The 19153-nt window shown below is 40.9% G+C and overlaps 1 protein-coding gene and 1 pseudogene across 1 annotated transcript in view; one reads left to right on the top strand and one right to left on the bottom strand.

Moving 5' to 3' along the window:
* Positions 1-19153, top strand: part of PELI2 (pellino E3 ubiquitin protein ligase family member 2) — a 161019-nt gene that overhangs the window by 1065 nt on the left and 140801 nt on the right. The gene's annotated exons all lie outside the window — the stretch shown is intronic.
* On the bottom strand, positions 2631-2749 carry LOC112469633 (annotated as a pseudogene).

Here is a 19153-nt window from a genome sequence, read left to right as displayed (position 1 = left end):
GAAATACGGAGAGCTGGTGGTATTGGGGTGAGTCCGGGCACCCCCGACCTCGGGGAGCTTGGGGGCGGGCGGCGAGCGCTCTGGGCTGGGTGGCCGCCGCGCGCTCGCATCCCGGAGAGGGGCCAGTGGGGTGGCTCGGGCGCTCTCCGGAGACTGCCGGGACGCTGGGGGCGGCGGGAGCGGCTCAGAAGGCTGGTACGGCGATCGCGGGGGCGGGATGCCCCCCATCCGCACCCGCGGGGCGCTGAGGCGGGCTCCGGGATGCGCTAACCGCACGGAGAACGGACGGCCCCAGAGAGGCGGCATCGGGCACTGGAGCTACCCCGTGCCCCGCAGAGCACAGTGCTCGGGGACGGAGCCCTTGGCAGTACCGCGGGGGCAGGAGCTCGACTTCCCCTCGCGCCCGGGACTGGGGAGGGTCGGCGGCGGCCGGGGCTGGGGCGCCCCCGTCGCAGGCATCTCGCAGGGTTGGAGGAGACCCCCTGCTGGGAGAACCTGAGAGGCCCGCGAGGCCCGGCCCCCGGGAGCCCTGTGTCCTCGCTTGCTGTGGGCCCCGGGCCCTGGAACTTGGAGTCGGATGCAGTGGGCTCTGCGCGGCGGGCGTCCGCGGGCAGCGCTTTGCATATTGTTATGGTGACTGCGGCCGGCAGCCGCAGCCCGCGGGCAGTGAACTGTCTGTGACCCGGGCGGGCGGGCCGGCCCTCGGCTTTCCTCTCCAGCAAAGTCCTGGAGGGGGCAGGGACGCGGCGGCTCGGGGCCGCATCCCCTCTGTCCCTCCACCCCGGGCCGCGGCCTCGCAGAGGTCCGCCCAGCAGCGGGGAGCTCGCCAGCCTCACCCGCCTCGGATCCCTCTCCGCTGGTGAAAACCACATTTGAAGATAGTAATTATCTACAATCGTTAAACGACAGCAATTAGAGACTTCATCTACTTCCTGAGTTTCTTGTGACATTTCTATTGTTTACCCTTAATAAACTGGGAGAGAGGCTTCGCCAGATTAAACCAGAGTGAAATGGGCAGTGAAAGGGGAGCGGAATGGGCAAGAGGAAGGTGCAGGAAACCTGGGAGAAGGAGCAACTCGGGTTTAGTTTTGGAGGAGAAAGGATTAATTTTTCCTTTAGATGTGTCATTCTTGGGAATCCTCGCTTTTGTCCTTCTCTGTTGAAAGACCTGTATTCAGAGTATGACGGGTGCTGATAAAGTAGGCTTAGCACACGCATGAGGAGTCATGGGCGTGGAAAAAGTCAGAGAACTCTGAAAAACGTCTTTTGATAATACCACCTTGAAATAGGTGCCGACTTAAAAATAATTTGAGAGAATTTTTAAGAGAAGCTTCCAGGCACACTATAGCTCAAAGTTGTCCAGTCTTCCTCACTTAGTTACTACAATATTAAGTAGAATATTATTAGGAATCTCATTACCTATTCTGAAGCTGTGTGCAGGTATTTTTCTCACCTGCATCTAATTGCAATTGAAAGACAGATGCCAAGGTTCACTGGAAGGAGGGAAGGATGACAGGAAAAAAGCCAGAGTTTAGCTTGTCTTATGTAACCTCATCCAACCTAATTTTGTGGAGTTTAGTTTTGTTTGTGTGGCTGGCTTCAAAGTATGTTTAATATTGTGAACCTGACAGGAAAGATTAACTTATGCTGGAACTTTATTTCATTATTTCCTTTTGAGGAAATCATTATTGAGATGCTTCAGAAAAGCAATGTGTGAGTGGGCCTGGAGAGGTTTTGTGTTCATAGGCTGAAAGTGCAGGGTATTTCAAAGCCCTGAAAAAGATTTATACCCTGGATTGTCTTAGTATTGTAGGCTTAATCTAAAGTAGGCTATAGAAATTCGTTGTCAATTGCATGGGCTCTGTCTTTAACTGATGCTTTTTCAGGAGACCCTGAGTAAGACATAGTTGGCACTTAATATTTTAGGCTAGACCCTCAGCAGTTATGTGTGTACCTACTGTGTGCCTGCACTGTGTAGGCATTGAGAATCCAGCAGTGAACAAGGAGCTTTCATTACAGTGTGGAGTGGCAAGCATAAACAGAAAGAAATATGTAAACAAATGAATAATAAATGAGAATTTCAGATGTTGCCAAGTCTTCAACAGAAGTGGGTTAACTTAGGGAATGTCTGTTCTAGGCAGGTATTGCTTTCTTTAGTTAGGAGGTCAGGGCAGGTCTCTGAGGAGGTGAAATTTAAGTTGAGACCAGACTGTTAAGAAGATGCTAGTCTGGTTTTTGAATCCTTTAGAAGAATTGTGGCCTTTTTCTTTCCTTTTTTCCTTTTTTCCTTTTTTTTTTGACAGTAGGTTTTTGACTTTCTAGCAATATTGAACACATTGAAGAATGCTGGGGAAATAGAAGGTAGGTAGACTTTAAAGAAACCCTTACTAATTCATATCCCACCTTTAGGACTTGAGACAGTTCCCGCCCTCTTAAAGCAACAATAACAATCAAATAAAAATACCAACTTTGCATGTCTGGTCATCTAGGACATAAATATTGGTTAACAGAGTATTCCTAGTAAGGTTTTCTTATTGATAAAATTAATCTTGAGGTCTAAAAATACTCGCTATTGATAGAAGCTTTTCCTTACAGAATACAATGTTTTTTTGTTTTGTTTTTTTTTAAAATGCCTACAGCACCAGGTCTTCCTAGGTGGTCTCCCATCCAAGTACTAACCAGGGCCGACCCTGCTTAGCTTCCGAGATCAGACGAGATCGAGCATGTTCAGGGTGGCATGGCCTTAGAAAATACAATGCTTTAGAAAAAAAATTGTTGTGTGACTGTCCTTTTTGCTCTCTTCTAAATTTCATAGTAAAATGTTACTGAAAAATCCTGGAGAGCAGAGTGAGGAACTAACTACATAAGTGTATATATTTATGTATATATCTATGTCTCTACATGTACGCATATATGGGAAGAGCTATATATGTATATGTCTATATGCATATACGAGTACTTCTGCATCTTTTCATGTGTTGCACAATATTAAGGGAATTTCCAGTTAGGATTTTAGTAGGGTCATCATTTTCTTGGCAGGTTAGGTGGAATTTAATTATTTCATGATTCCAACTGGCGAATGTATGTATCATAGCCAGAACTCTTTGTTGTGCCTATTATGTAATTGAAGATAGAGAAACTAATTGGTTTGTCAGGTCTTTTTTGCTATTTATTTTAAACATGGCTAAACTGTTGAGGTTGGGGAAGTGTGTCAGGATTTGAGAGGCAGTTCAGTGTAGTGGGGAGAGCATGAAAATACACTCAGGAGGCCTGGATAGAATTCTTGCTTTTTTGTAAGACTGGCTTTGTGATTTTGGCTTAGTCCTTCATTCTATCTCTGTTTCTTTAGCAATAATGATAATGCACTTTGCAAGGCTTTATTTTTCATTTGGTGCTTCCCAAAATATACTTTTTTTGTCTCTTTTAACTAAAAGTTTTTAACCTAGTGTCCACAGATGCTGTCCAGGGAGTCCTTGAACTCAGATGAGGAAAAAAATTTCATCTCTGTTTTTACTATATTCAAACTGAAATTTAGCATTTCATTCAATTACGTGTATAGGCAACAATCAGAGTTGCTGCTAGATTTGTTATTTAATGCATTAATATAGAAGTACATATACTATTGTATCACAATTTAAAACTATCTTGATAACTAAATATAATTGATTTCCCTTGTAATCCTTTGTTTTTTTATTTTATGCACTTAAAAATGTTTTTCTTAGAAGAGTTCAGTAAGCTCAGACTGCCAAAGGGCTGCTTAACACACACACAAAAAAAGAGTTAAAAATCTCTACAAATGAAGGCTTATAAATATGACTGAAAATCAAGTATTTTGGTGGAAACTGACCAAGGTCTACAAAAGGCTAAAGGTAAGGGAGTACCTGCCTTTTTTCCTTTGGGTGGTACAGCATTCTATCAGAAAAGACAGAAGATTGTTGCTTGAAGAGTTTATGGTCTTTACTTTTTTAAACAAGCAGCTCCTGATTTCTATATGTTTTTGTTTTAATCTTGGCACTTTGCCTCGGCTACGCCTCCCCTTGGTTGTAATAAGAAACCTTAAAATATACCCTAACACTTTTTCTTTTCTCATCTTCCTCTCTAATTTGGGCCCAAAGACATCAAACACTAGGTAGTATCCTTTATAGACTTAAAGGCCTTTGAACTTTTTTTTCTATGTATAAAACAAAATCTTTACTGTCACTCAGCATCACTTGGCATGTGGGGTGATCTGAAGAGCTCAGATCTGTGGTGTGGATGGAGTGTCTAATTCTGTAGGCTATTAAGGGTCACGATGTACTGGCTTTGGGTTGCTATATATTCCTTTACTAACTTTAGCCTTGTTTGGGGTATGTGGCTGTCTGTGTGGTTTCTTGTCTGGATTTCTCAGATTTGTTTGTTTCTCTCTTTAACACAACAAGACTGAAACCTTCATTAGGACTTTTCATTTTTGGTTGTATTTCATCATGTGATAAGTATTTGGGGATGTTTTATATAAACAAAAATAAAACCAGGTTGATTTAGGTCCCAGCAACTTTACTAAACATGTTTTATGCAGAAGATAAAACACGTACACAGAAAAAACCAAAAAACCAAATACATACCAGTTGCTATGTTTGAGGGAGACTAATATTGTTACATTGTGACAGTGGTTTGTATCCGCTATACAGGACTTGGCAGTGGCCTGCCTGAAGTAACTGTGGGCTGTAGGTTGGCTTTTGCATGGAGACCACAGCAACTTGGTGGACTTCATTGGTATGGGAGAAAAATAACTGAAAAGGTATTTTTAGCGTCTTTCAATTTAATTAAAGATTTCTCCTGGGGTGTGCAGAATATCTTTTATAAAAATAAAGGTGAGAGTAAGAATGATTCTTTTATTAGTTTTTATTAGATTTATTGTCACCTTCGTGTTTTGGAAAGTAAACTAATGAGAGCAGAAAGTGCTTCATATTTCTTAGTTTTGTCTAAAGCTGCTATTCTCAACCTCTGTCTCAGCCACCTCACATGTGATGATCTGTTTTGAGGTACTTCACCAGTAATTTATAACAAGTGTGGATCTTGCAAATGACTCAGATGTCCCTTTAATAATGTCATTTTTTACCCACTTGCATTTTGATATATTTTCTCAAGTGGGAGAGAAAGGGGTGGAGTTATATCAGGCAAGCCAAGAATTTATTCATTCAACAAATATTCATTGGATATCTACTCTTCCAGGCATGAGGGATACAACTAGACAAGGCAGACACATCCCTTGCCCTTGTGAATTGCCATCTTATTCTTGTCACAGCTCCTTGGTGAACAGCTGTTGCTGATATACAGTTCATTTATTTCTTCAGCAAACAACTGAGCATCTACTACAAGTCAGATGCCGTGCTCATCACTAATGGATGCAGGGCGAGCAAGACAGGATTTGTCCTTGTCTGTGGAGACTACAGGGAGATAGGAAGCAATTTAGATCATAAGCTGTGATGGGGACACATCAGTAGGGTCATTGTACCTTTTGTGCCAGGATGAGAAGAGGATGGCCTGTGGAGGTGAGAGGGCAGGAGACACTGTTTCCTGTGACCCAGAGGAGACACTGTTTCCTGTGACCCAGAGGAGACACTGTTTCCTGTGACTCAGTTCTCTGAGTGCTCGTTGGAGGAACAGAGAAAAGCCCCATAAGGTTGAATGAAATAACGTGAGATGAGGTTGGGGGGACAGGTCATGAAGGGCTTAAAAGTTATTGGAAGGATTTTGAGCCTTATCCTAAGGGAATGGGAGACTAGCAGAGTTTTCAGCTCTGAAACGGGAGTAGAGAAAGCAAAGACAGATGCAGCGGAAAGTGGAGGGAGAAGCTGAGACCGGAGCCTGGGAGATGGGCAAAGAGGGAACAGTGTGAGCCGCCAGGCATCTGTCCTGGTTCTAGTTTCTGGTTCCTGTCCCTTGCGAGAACTTGTTGTATCCCTTGCCCAGAGTTCTTTGTGATCAGGCATTTGTTCATTCAATGATCAGAGGTACTGACTGAGGACCAGCACTGTCCTAGGCACTGGACCACATATAGCAGCGACTGAGATAGACTGTGACCCTGCCCATGTGGATGGTGACAGATGAGTTAGGGTACAGGTAGATAAAACATTTAATCTTAGAGCAGTAAGGAAAATAAAGCAGAATAAGATGGAAAACAGGTTGGATGGGCAGGAGTGGGGGACTGGCTGGCTGAAGTGCTAGGGATCAGGTAGTGGGATGCTCTTGTGGACAGAATAATAAGGAAAAGCTTTTCCGAGAAAATATTCCTGTGTCTTCTGAGAGCACCACCTTTTCCAATTTTTATTTACTTTTTTTTTCTGTTTAAGCCACCCCGCATAGGTTCCACTCTTCCAGCCAGAGGACTCCAAGTACTCCATTAGTTAAGGAGGCAAAGTATACACGCAGTTTACCAAAGGGAAAATAGAATTGTAAACAGATATAAGGACGTATATTTAACATTCCTAGACACAAACAGGGTTCAGTCCGCCGTGCTGCTCCTCACGTGCCTGGAGTCGTAATTGAATTCCACTAGAGTTCATTGAAACTGTGGGCATTTCTTTGAAGTTTGCCTCTTGAGTGTAGGGACCCTGACTTCCACCCTTTAGAGTGCTGGGTACACCTCTTCAGGTACATGGTAGGTACTCACCGAGTGTCCTGAAGGAATGGCTTTCTGTGGCGCACTCCAGTGCCCCACTCTGCACTGGGGGGTGTCTGGGGCTCAGGAAACGTTTCTTGATTTGAAAGGAACGCCAATTCTATAGCACAGCTGCAGCTTTCTAAACAATCCTCCTAACCTTGAGGGCCCAAGTTAAAGGCTCCCTGTAATACTAACGCTTACTTTATTGACATCAGATACTTCAGTTTCAACCTTTGTTTGTTTTTCTTTTTGTCAGTCACCTAACAGTCATTTTGTCACCTGCAGAAAGTTCTGCCTTGAAGGGAAGCAGGCCATCTGTTCCAATTCCACCAGCTGCTCTGAGCTGCATTGCAGTGCGCCATGGTGGCGTTGAAAGGCTGTGGTCATTAGTGCCTGTTAATGATGGCTGGAAATACTATGGAATACAAGCCTCTTGGATGACAAACCTAATAAATATGCATCAGGGATATTTTCAGTAGCAGGTTTTAAGACTATTGCAAGTCATTCTCTATTGAGGTTTTATTTCCAGCCATCCATAATAATGCTTCTCACTCTCAAACACTTAACTCTGTTTGTTCCCTGCTTTTCTGCTCATGCAGAATCTGTTTTCAAGATAGGAATCATTGTTTCAAGCTTTGTACTTCCATTCTAATTAATGCTGGTTTAACAGAATGCAACCAAAGCAGTCAGTGGCGTGTTTGGCTTCTAGGCTGTTGCTATTATACTGTTGTTTACTATTACCAAGTGCCTCCTAGGAGGCTCAGAGGTCCCTCCTCCTTTCCCGAGAGTACCTGGCCTTCTAGTGCTTCCTGCTGCACAGTTATGGAACATGAAACTTGTGATGGGTGAGCAATTAGGGTTTTCTGGAGCACTTGACTGATTGATTACCTTGAGGAAAGGTCCTTTCTGCACAAGGATTATAGACACAAAGGAGTACACTTCGTACCAGATCCCAGAAAACTAGGCAGACTGGATCCTTGCTGTAGAACATGAAATTACATTATAGTTTAGGTGCTTTTGCTATTACCATTCTTGGGTAGAATTCAGAATGGAATGTGTGTTTTTCCTCGATAACTATCTGTAAGGTATGCGGGAGAGTTACAGTACTATACAGATAATTGCACTGTTTGTCAGTAGTTTATGCTTCTTAAAATAGTCTTTCACATATTCGAAATATTTTCACTTAATAAGCTTTCAGTCTTTTGACCCTTTAAACTGTCTAATGAAAGGATTTTACCTAAAAGCCATATTATTGAGGTGGGCGTTACCCATCTTTCCCAGTTGGTCTTGCAGCCAGTTGGAGATCAGATAGGAGAACTCAGGGTTTTGACTTCATCTCATGTTCTTCCCCAGTTGTCTTTAAATATGGCCAGCAGTAGTTGGCCAACCATAGTTCCCTGTATGTGCTTGCTGGACCTCTCATCAGGAGGTGAATCCCCTTTTGCTGAACCTTAGCTAGTTTTGTGATTTACTTTGACCAGTCTCTGTGATAGAAGTGAAGCTTTGTGACTTTTATACGTTCCCTTAAGGGGTGTTGTAGATTGTTTTTGTGCTCTGTATTAGTTTGTTAGAGCTGCCATAACAAAATACGACAGACCGGGCAGCTTAAACAACAGAAATTTATTTTCTCAGAGTTCTGGATGCTTAAAGTCCAAGATCAAGTGTTTAGCAAGTTTGGTTTCTTCTGAGGCCTCTCTGCTTGAGTTGCAGATGGCTGTCTCACTCTGTTATCTCATGGCCTTGTCTCTGTGTGTGCCCATCCCTGGTAACCCTGCCTTTTCTTATTAGTCTTGTTGGATTCGGGCCCACCAGTAGGACCTAATTTAACCTTAATTACTTCTTAAAGACCCTGCCTTTAAATACAGTCACATTCTGAGGTGTACTGAGGGTTAAGACTTCAACATTATAAATTCAGGTCATAACACCCTCTTAGAAGGCTGTTGCCGTAGAAAGACATCTGACTATGCTGGGGAAGGTGGTTCTGGTGGGTGAGAGTTTACACAAGGAGAGGAGCCCCTGGCAGCCCTCAGTCAGTCCCGCCATCTTGGATCCTCGGCTCATCAGGCTGCCCCAGTCTGTACCACATGGAGCAGAGATGAGCCGTTTCCATCTAGGTCTGTCCAAATTAAAGAGTTGTGAGTGCCAGTTGTCTTAAGCCACTATGTTTGGGGTGATTTGTTACACAGACAACTCAGACACCACAGCAATACATTTGATTGTGGTTCAGTTGTCAGAGCTGACAGACTAATACAAAATACTTCACTGAGTTGTCGTTTTTTGTTTCCTTCAGGCTGATTATTTTAATAAGCATAATTTTAGCCTTTTAGGTGAGACATTCCAGACATTGAGTGCTATATGGTCTGCAGGTCTTAGTTAACAAAAGCACTTGTAACATAACTGTATCGTCGAAGAGTCATGTATGAGTCTTTTGTTAATCTCCATAATTAATATTATCTCCTAACGTTCATTTGAAAGTGTGACACTTGAAGAATGGCTTAGCTTAGCTGAGAACCATGCTTCTGGTAGACTTGAACATAAGCAGATTTAACCTGGGATAGCGAATACGTGACACATTTTCAGGCCTTTAAAGGCCACCCGGCATGAAATAATAGAACAGAGATTTGAGTAAGGGAGGTTATCTGTACTAGCATCTTGCAGGTACAGGTCAATGAATGGACCAGAAGAATGTTTTAACACTACAGTTGGGTGGTGAAATGACAGGATGAAAAGCTCATTTTTATTGGTTATTCCATATGCAGGCAGCAGGCACAGTTTCAGCTTTCTGAGTTTGTGAGTTAACTAATCCTCAGGTCCAGACTTATTTGAAATCTCCAAAGGGGCCTGCATTTTCTCTTTTGTCATTCATTTTCCCTTACCTTTGTCTGCTTTCCTTTGCTGTGGGACAGTGGCTCATGCCCGTTCTAGCCCTTCCCTGGGAGATGGTGATGGTGGGATTAAGCCATCACATTTTCACTCAGTGTTTTGGAAACTTATGCTTGAACCCGGTGAATGTTTTTGGGTTGCACCCCACCCAGCAGAGCAATCAGGGATCAAAGAACCTTTACGCACTCAGCCAACGGTCCCTGGAGCCTTGCTTTCCTTGAATACCCAAGCGATGATGTCTCATGTGCATTCGCAGATGGAGAGGACCTGCAGCCCCCATGACCCTCCCTTCCCAGCCCCAGAGGAGGCTTTGTGCAAACCATCCGTGAATCATCCTTGGGGAGGAATAACTGAGTGCTCTTCCTCCAGGCTGTTATTGCATCCCAGGGTCTTGGCTGTGTCTGGGTCAGCTGTGCCAGCAGCTGAAGTTCAGGGACAGGTAGGACTGGTATTGCCCATAGAATAGCCCCTCTGGTGAGGTATTGGTCCTGTTGCTGGGAGAGCAGAGCAGGTTTATATTCTTGTGATGTTTGCAGTAGTTGCGAGGTCTCTCATCACTGTCCTCTTTGTTGGTCTTGCTTGCTAGTTGCTCCCGTCTCAGCCTCTGCCTCATCTTCAGGGTTCTCTGATTCTTTTGAATTGAAGTGGAGGTTCATGGCCAGAAGTCTGCAGTTTAAAATCATAATTAAAGAGGGAGCATCAGGATCTGAGCTTTCTCTCTCTCTCTCTCTCTCCTCTCTCTCTCTCTCTCTCTCTCTCTCTCTCTTTCTCTCTCCTCTCTCTCTCTCTCTCTCTCTCTCTCTCATTTTTTTTCCCTGCAAGAATGAGAGAATTCTGGCTAAGCTGTTGCTATTTAAGTGACGGGGTTCTTTCTTTCATTGGGGAGGTACACAGAGACAATGTCTCAATACCCTGTATTGCGTGCTTACTCTTAGCCAGGTCCTGTGCAAAGTGCTGCTCATGCATGGCCTCTGTAAGTTCTGACCAAGGGAGGTGGGCACCACCACTCATCGTTTTATGGATGAAGAACTGAAGCTGTGCACAGTGGTTGAGAAACTTGTCCAGATCTCTGGACTGTTATGTGACAGAGCTCTGATTCAAACCCAGGCCTCTCTGACTCCAGTACCCTTGTTTGTAAATCTTGCCTCTACTGTATGTGTACAGTTTTGCACCTTATTTATTTTTTAACCAAACCTTTTCCATACTGAGTATTCTCATTAAACACGGTGACACAAACCTTCACTCATTTGATGAAGTTATCAGTAAGGGTAACTGTTTTTCTAATGTTTACATCTTATATGAACTTTTTTGGGGGGAAATTGCCTACATGTATACTTTGCCTACTTTCGTATTGTATTCCTGGTGTATTTTCAAAAAATTAAATATGTGAATTCTAGGGAGTAAAAACATGAATTATCTTGATATCTGCCTTCTTATTTACCTGAATATATTACAGTTAATGCATCAAGGATTATTTGGGTTATATTCTATAACTCAAAATAATTCAAAGTTTATTTTTCTGAAGCTGATACATTGAGTTATTTTTTCCTCGAGAACAGCTTTCTAATCTCATCAGTTGTGGCATGCACCTCTGAAATCTTTTTTTGTTTGTTTGTTTTGTTTTCCATTGTTTGTGATAATTTAGGCTAGCATTTGTATTTTGTTTGTAGCTTGGAAAAGGGGCTTCAAGCATTTGTCCTGTCACGTAGGGGTCTGTCTGTGCCTGGATACTAATGTCATTGCATGTTGATTTTTTCCTTTTCCTGTCTCTTGATCTTCCTGTTAGTATTGATTAAGGGAAAAAACCTTTACAGCCTCTCTTCATCTCCTCACTAACAGTACTTAATACAGCTTGTTCCAGCAGTGGCACTAGTTCGGCTAATCCAAAAAGCACAGGCCAGGAAAAAGAAGGGCCTTTTATTTGTTTATTCTGAGTGTTAATTTAGACCAGATGCCAACTTTAAGGCTTGGATGGAACTGTTGATTTAGACCCTTCTGGAAGCCGATGTAGCTTTCTGCTGTACAGTTTCAACCTTCCTGTGGAGGCAGTTAAGGCTATTCAGTTGCAGATGTGGTGAGGTGCATATGACCTGGAGTTTCTGAAAAAACATTCTTAATAAACAGGCATCCTAAGATATCAGATGGCAAAATACCAAAGGACAAATATAGTATCTTGATAAGCAATATTAGATGTTATATGGAGAAAAAACAGACTCGGAAATGCTGCAGGGAAGTAATTCAATCAGGAAGTTCTGATAATGTAATAAACTACACAAGGGTGAAACTTGAGTGGTTTACACACACTAGAATGCCCTTCAATTGAATTATTGCCTTATAATGGTTGTCTACGCATGTACTATTGTTTTAAATATTAAAACAAAAACACAACTCACTTTTTCCCCAGGTGGGAGAGAAAAGACAGAAATTTTCATCACCTTAATAATTTATCTGCCCATCTTCCTACTTCCCACTCCTCCCATGACTGTGAGAGCTCATGTTTTGGGTTTATTAATTGGAAATTGTGTTCCAGGTAATTAAGCATACAGACCCTGTGTTGGATAAGAAATCAGACTGCTCCTCAGTTGTGCCGAGTACACTTTAGTCATGGTGGCAAGCCTGCAGGCTCTTTAGCTCTGAGGGGACTATCCTAGAAGGCACCCTTGTAATTCAGGAGCAGCTGTGTAGAGTTGCTTCTCCTTTTGTTGATAGGGAGGAGGAATGAGCAGAGGGCCTTTCCCCTTACTTCGTTCTTCTGGCTCCTGGACAGTTTACTGACTATAGGAGGCACTAAGGACTTGGAGTACTGTTATGGTGTGAGAGGCCTACAAGGAGGCCCAAACTCCCTGTCATGTGCCAGGTGCTCGATTTCAACAGGCCCCAGAGACATGACGTCTGTCATCTCCATTACAGCGATGGGGAAGCTGAGATGCCGGGAGATTTGAATGACTCCTATGAGCCTGCGCAGTTAGTAAAGGAATTTTAATCCAGGTTCTAAAATTTATGCATATTCTAATTCTCAAAACCCATAAATTCTCACATTATTGTCAGTAATAACTTGGTAACAATCTGAAGGGTGTAACTCTTGGTGTTTGGCATTAGGTTCTGAAGTTATGATTATAACAATAGAAACGCTGTCGATTTCCCCAGGCGGGATGGGGTAAACAATGGTATAGAGGAATGCCCTGCAGGGACTGTCCCCTCCTCCCGGATTGATGCTTTGCCTGCTCACACTTCCCTTTATGTTCCTCTCTTTCTGGCCCACCGCAAGGGTCAGAGGATGCCTGCCCTTTTCTTCCTGTTAACCTCCATTCAGATCAAATTCAGACAATAGCACTTTACTCCCTCAGGAGAGAGACTCTCTCGGTCCCTTTAAGCTCAGTTGAAGTAAATTTTTCTCTGATCTAAATTTTTTCTTTTTTTATCTACTTAAATACTCATCATGTTAGTTACCATAAATCACAGACTCTTCAATTTTGCTTGTGTAATTTCACTGCCGTTTCTCCTAGGGTTAAGCCGGTTTTAAGTTACATGTCATAGATTCTTGTGAAATTTAGATGTTAGCACTAGTCATTAACACTCATCATTTATCTTTCCTCCACTGATAAGTTTGTAAATGGAAATTTTTTTAAAGCAAACCATTTATATTCAGCTAATATGGAATTAAGTTAAAAAGCTGTATGCTAAAAAGATGATATATAAAGAATGTTAATGAAAATTTTGGAAGAAAGAAGAAAAGTTAGCCACAATGCTAATCTTATTTTCCTTTTTTTGCACATTCACTTTTAGTTATTGTCCATGTACAAAAATGTTTTCTATACTTCATTTTATGCATAGTATATGTTCGCTTTTTAAAGTATTATAGCAAACTGACCTTCATTTTAAGAATTTGGTGAATGCTAGAAAAACATTTTAAGTAAGCCAAAGGTATTTTTTTCTTGATAAGAGCAGATATGTTTTAATAGGTTATTTAACACAAATTCTGCTTTATTGAGGGGTGTTGGTGGTGGTGCAGCATCAGGAATTTGCCATGTGATTTCTAAGGTCCTTATCTGTTTGAAGAGGATATATGGGAGGAGAAATACAGGATTATTATAGCCACTGAGATCTTTAAAAGATCTCTGAAAGATTAGTATGTGTGCTCAGGGCAGAAGTTTCTCAGGTACTTAGAGGAAAGGACACGTGAAGGACACTACATTCTACACATGTATCACCCAGTCAAACCCAAGATAACTTGCTTTCTTGCCCCTGGGGCCTACATCCTGGCCCCCTATTTTGCATTCGTTGAACTTTCTTCTTCATTTTTTCTTCATCTGTGCTTTTGCACCCTCTGTCTGCTACATCCTGCTCACCTGCTAGGATTTCGCTCCAGTATTATGTCACTTCCAGTATTATGCCCTGTCTGACTCCTCTTTCCTCTTGCCTGGAGTAGTTATTTCTAATGAGCTCTCTTAAGGAACTCCATAAAGTCTAGGGCCCAAGTCTCATCTGCACTTGGTCCCAGCACCTCCCGTTCGACCAGGTACTTGGTAGATGGTCAAGGATATTTATGGCATGGATGAAGAAATGCTGCTCTGGAAATATAAGCATTCTAATATAGATGACATCTGAACCCCTTTTCTTTGCTCCCTGCTCCGATTTTAAAGAATGGATCATTACCTTTTGATAGATATTTAGTTACTTATATTTCTTTAATTAGCTTCCTAAAGATATTGTCCTATTTGCATATTCTAAGATAAATTGCGAAGTTCGTAAGCACATAAACGTGACGGATGCTCATTCATTGACAACAGACTGTTTGGTCCTGAAATGAGATGGTGGTGAATTTTGAATTTTCCTTTTAAACTTTAAGGAAGAGAAGGGGTTAAAGTGGATGAGTACAGGGGTGTGGTCTGAAGCTGACAGTAATTTCGACTTTCAGCCTTAAATGATCTTGGCGTGTAGTATTAAAAATCTTCCTAGAAAAATCAACAAGGCCAAACATGTTTTGACAGTGATAAATCTTTATTTTTATTCAAAATTAGTTGCTCTGGTTTCTTGTCTTTCCACTTTGAAGTCACAGATAAATAGTCTTTCCATTATTTTTTTTCCTGATGTTTATCACGGCTGGCTTTAGTGTTTGTGTGCTGGCTGGGTGGGTGTGCTTTTCCACTCTGCATCTTCTCCTTTCCAGGTTCTTTCTTTTGATTTTTAGAGAGCTTCGTGCTTATAATGTATATATGATATTTGCTGTTTAGCCAGTTTTGATGTGTTCTTTTTTCATGTTCTTACAGACATATTTGTTGTTGACTTTTTCCCTTCATCAGACCATGTTGAGTACAGCTTGTTATATATTGAAGCAAGACAACTGGGGTACTCTGGAAACCAGCTTGACTTTATTTTTTCATTTCTTTTAAAATAATTATCAAGAAGAACCAGAGATCTTGTCATTAAACTTTTTCTTTTGTTGGAGAGAGTCGTGTATAGCAGGGGAGTATAAGTCATCTTTTGTCTCTATTTTTTTTTTTATTCTGCTTCTCTCCCCATTTCCCCATCCCCCCCCTTAGATTCCCACCCTGCTTTCAGTTTGTAGAATTCTCCAATGAATATTCATCTCCTTTCTGTATTACCACTCTAGTTCTTAAGGGACCATAAGAGATAATGAAACGTCTAAAATTGAGGTTATTCGTGGGATTTATAACAAATAAAAAGAGAAATGTAGTGATATTAAAAAAAATGATGTGCACTTTGGAGAGTAGTGTGGTGGTATAAATTATTCTGAGTTAAGGTCCTTGTTCTTATTTGTGTCTCAGCAACCTCAAAGCTTTATTCTAAGTATAAAACATACACAACCTTGGTTCTCTGAGCATGTATGCTGCCTCATTGCCTGCCAGCAAGTTGAAGGGAAATGGTCTGCTTCTCAGTGTGTGCACAAATCTTTGGGAGTAAGCTGCAGTACATTTGCTTTGTGAATTATGGCTTTGTGTAGTGGCTTAATGAATTTGTTCGTTTAGTTTTGATTGGATTATAATAAGGGATTGTCTTATGGTGAGTATTGGGCTTATTATTTTTGTCCAGTAGATTTTCTTTCTGGTGTATTATGAGCACCTGCCTTTCGGACAAAAAAAAAAAAAATCTAGAAATTGCAGATACTATCTCAAAATGAGAAGTAATGTTCAGGGACGGTAGCCCAGATTTTGGTGGAATGTTGGTGGTTGATGAGTCAATTTATTACTGGAGATCGGTCTAAAGTGATATTTCTTCAAGGGCTGAAATTGTTGGCTTTCTGTTATAAATGTATTAGCTACACATGATGACTTATTAAGTTGAAAACAGCCTTTATTTTTCTGAGAAAATATTTCAAAAGCTGGGACTCTTGTCTCTTCTGGAGCAGAGGTAACTGTAAAAAAAGATAATATGCTGCATTTTCTGCTTAAGAAAATTTAGCCAAGTGGTGAACAACTTCAGCTTTATATAGTAAGGATTTTAGTTAACTAGAATGTTTCAGGTATGACATACTTTAATGGACCATCGAAGTTTTAGATTAACCGATGATTAAGCAGAAATTTCTATAGAGGATTTTTCGTTTACTGAGATATAGCTGAGATATAACATTAGGTTCATGTGTACAACATAAAAATTTGATATTTGTATATATTATGAAATCACAGTAAGTCTAGTTACCATTCATCATCATATATAGTTATAATTTTTTTTTCTCATGATGAGAACTTTTAAGATCTGTAGAGGATTTTAAAAACAATTTAAGTTCATGATAATGCTTTTCTAAATACAACATATGGAGCCTACTTGAATCTCTCTTTGGTGGCTTAGGCTTCCCTTGTTGATCCTTCTGAACATCAGCGATCATTAACTCACTCTGTAAATTTAAAAGGTAGAAAACTGAGACCCAGGGGAATTCTCAGAAAATCTCTTCCAAACATTTTATAACTATAAATAAAATTTAAAAGTAAAAATTCTATGTTAAAGGTAACTTAGCTCTCTGTAAGAGCGGATTGTAGAGAAGCCATGTCTGTCGGTCAAGAGTTCCATTGGTGCATTTAGGTTTTTTATATTTGGGTTTTTCAGTATCTCCTGGGGACGGGGTGGTCCATAGCTTCTTTGGTCATGCCCAGAAGCTCTGGATTTAGATAGTGTGGCAGCAGAATAAATATATTTGCTTCTGTGGAGCATGTAATTTAGAAGCATCACTGTTAACTGCCAGATTAGATTTTTAACCTTTTAAACTGGTGGTTTCTCTTAATACGTCAGACTGTCGAAAATGAGATTAAATCAGGGTTTCAGCTGAGGAGAACTGGCTCGAGGAAGCAGAGTTGGAGATTGTCATATGTGAGGTATTCTCCAGGACTCTTCAGTTGGAGGGATGCCTTTTGTTTAAATATAAGTAAAAATAACAATCGATTCCTTCAGCCTGATGACCTTGGTAATTGTGACATCCTCTGGTGTAATTTATTGAGTGCCAGGTGTTCTTAATTGATATATAAAGCAAGAAGTTTATATGGGCCTCCTGCCAATGGTCTCACTTTATAGTTGAATGGATGTCTTTCTTTTCCTCTTTTTCTCCTCCTCTATTCAGACTCTGTCTTCTCTTCCTCCTCCTCTTGTTGGTGTGCCCTCTGAGATCATTCCTTTTCTGGACACCTTGGCAGTTTGCTTTTGGCAACTTCCTGTAGGACTCTTGTGGAGAAGCCCCTAATGTATAATTAATTTGTTTTCCAGTGTTCCCTTGAAAAGCTGCTTCACACCTCCTTGCCTTCTGGATAGAGTCTGGTCTTACTTCAGCTGGGAAGGTTTGGTTGGGTGTTAGCATAACAAAGTGAATTTCACCCTCCTAGTTCAGAAATTTTTTCATTTACTTGTTGCACTAGAGGTGAGTGCATCAAGTTTACAGGGAGGAGTCCAAGAGAGAGTCTGTAACCTCTTTCAGAAAGTGGTTTATGGCTTCTCATTAACGTAAGAATCACATAGTAACTTTTCTTTCCTTGGGAGATGCATAGTAGGATGATTTTCTCATGTGAAATTAGAGAAAATTCTTTTCAGGCATCAGGAGTGGGTAATAAGAAGGAAAAAAAGCTTTTTAGTCTACATAACAAGTCATGGCTTTGTTTCTGGATTAAAGTAGAGGAAAAAAATTAAAACCTAAGCTACCCAGAGTTTGTGGGCTCTTAGGTCCTGGTCTGTGGCTAGGACAGTGGACTCTACCAGGGTTTGTTCCTTCTGGGTACCCTAGTTCCTTTTCACCTCCAAAATGTTGCTGATCTGAATGTTTTAGGTTTGGTTCTGTCATAGAAGATTAGATGCATGTATGGTTTTATGCATGCTTCTTCTTTTTAGGGTGTTTAACAGTATAGTTAGTGTATGAAAAATGGCTAGTCACAGTCATAGGTGGGTGATCTTTAATATTTTCATCAGTCATTTAAAAGATAAGATTGTATGATCAAGTTTGAAGCTGACCATTTGGATTTAAGATCTTAAATAGTTTACTTAAGTTGCTAAGGTGCTTTATTTAGTGACTCAAACACAGATTTATCTTTGCAGAAGAGTTCTGAAACCTGTAAGACTGGATCATTCTCATAGAAATGTTATTTGATTCCAGACTTTTCAATTTGAAGTGCAGGCAGTGAGCTGATCTGCGCTGGGTTGCATGTCCTTGCCTACTATCACTTCTTTACCTGTACAGTTCTGGGAGGCTGCAAGATGCCTGGTTCCCCCCTCCCTTTGCTGCAGACATGGCCTGAGGAGGCTGCTCTGGGCTCTGTCAAGTGTTTTGATGTTTGGAGCAGCCAGGCCACATGACCCTCATCAGCTCTCCCTGCACCAGCTCACCAGAGCAGTACAATGCTCACAAAATTGCTTTCTCCAAGGACTGGCTGTTTTTGTTTAGAGTAGTCATTTTTCATGAGGAGGTAAAACTAACTTCAGGAGTAGCCTTTGAAAATTGTACATGTAGTTAGTAAAAAGTGCTGAGTCCCAAAACAGATAGTGTTTTTTTTTTGTTTTTTTTTTTTTACATAAGTTTTGACACAAAGCACCTTACGTTTGGAGTTTTAGTCTTACTGTGGAATTAGAAGAGACATTTTTCAGGATTTGAGCGTTTCCTCTTTGGAATCCCCTGCAACTTTTTAATAAAATCAAAGTGTGGGTGGTTCTTTGGTTCTTTTTGTCTTTCAAAGACTGAAAAATATTCATGAATTATTTTCTGTAATACCTGTACAGGAAAAGACCTAAATACAACTACCTAACCAGGAATATTATATAATAGGGTATTGGCCAGATTTGAGTTTTTGTAGCTCTGACTTTAGAAACTTTGTAAAATGATTTGGCACATTTAAGGAAAAGGTCAGGTCTTATTGTTAGAGATGTATAAATAATGATGGAATATTAAAACTTCAAGGATTTGATCCACCAAGTTAATAATAGCATTTATTTTATTTCCCACCGTAATTGATTTGTGGCATAACTAAAAGATAAAGTGAGCAAATTGTTTTCAGTATACTGTCAGTCTAGTAAATGTCTCTTATTCATTCATTCAACTAGTTTGAAGTCTCAGTAGAACAATTATGGAAATATTTAGTTCATGTTGAAACAGTTATTTCTTCTTCTGTGCTGTTGGTGTGTTTGTTTTCTCAG

This window comes from Pteropus alecto, unplaced genomic scaffold (assembly GCF_000325575.1).
Source record: "Pteropus alecto unplaced genomic scaffold, ASM32557v1 scaffold86, whole genome shotgun sequence".
Classification (NCBI taxonomy): Eukaryota; Metazoa; Chordata; class Mammalia; order Chiroptera; family Pteropodidae; genus Pteropus; species Pteropus alecto.
This window is presented reverse-complemented; position numbering and strand designations above follow the sequence as displayed.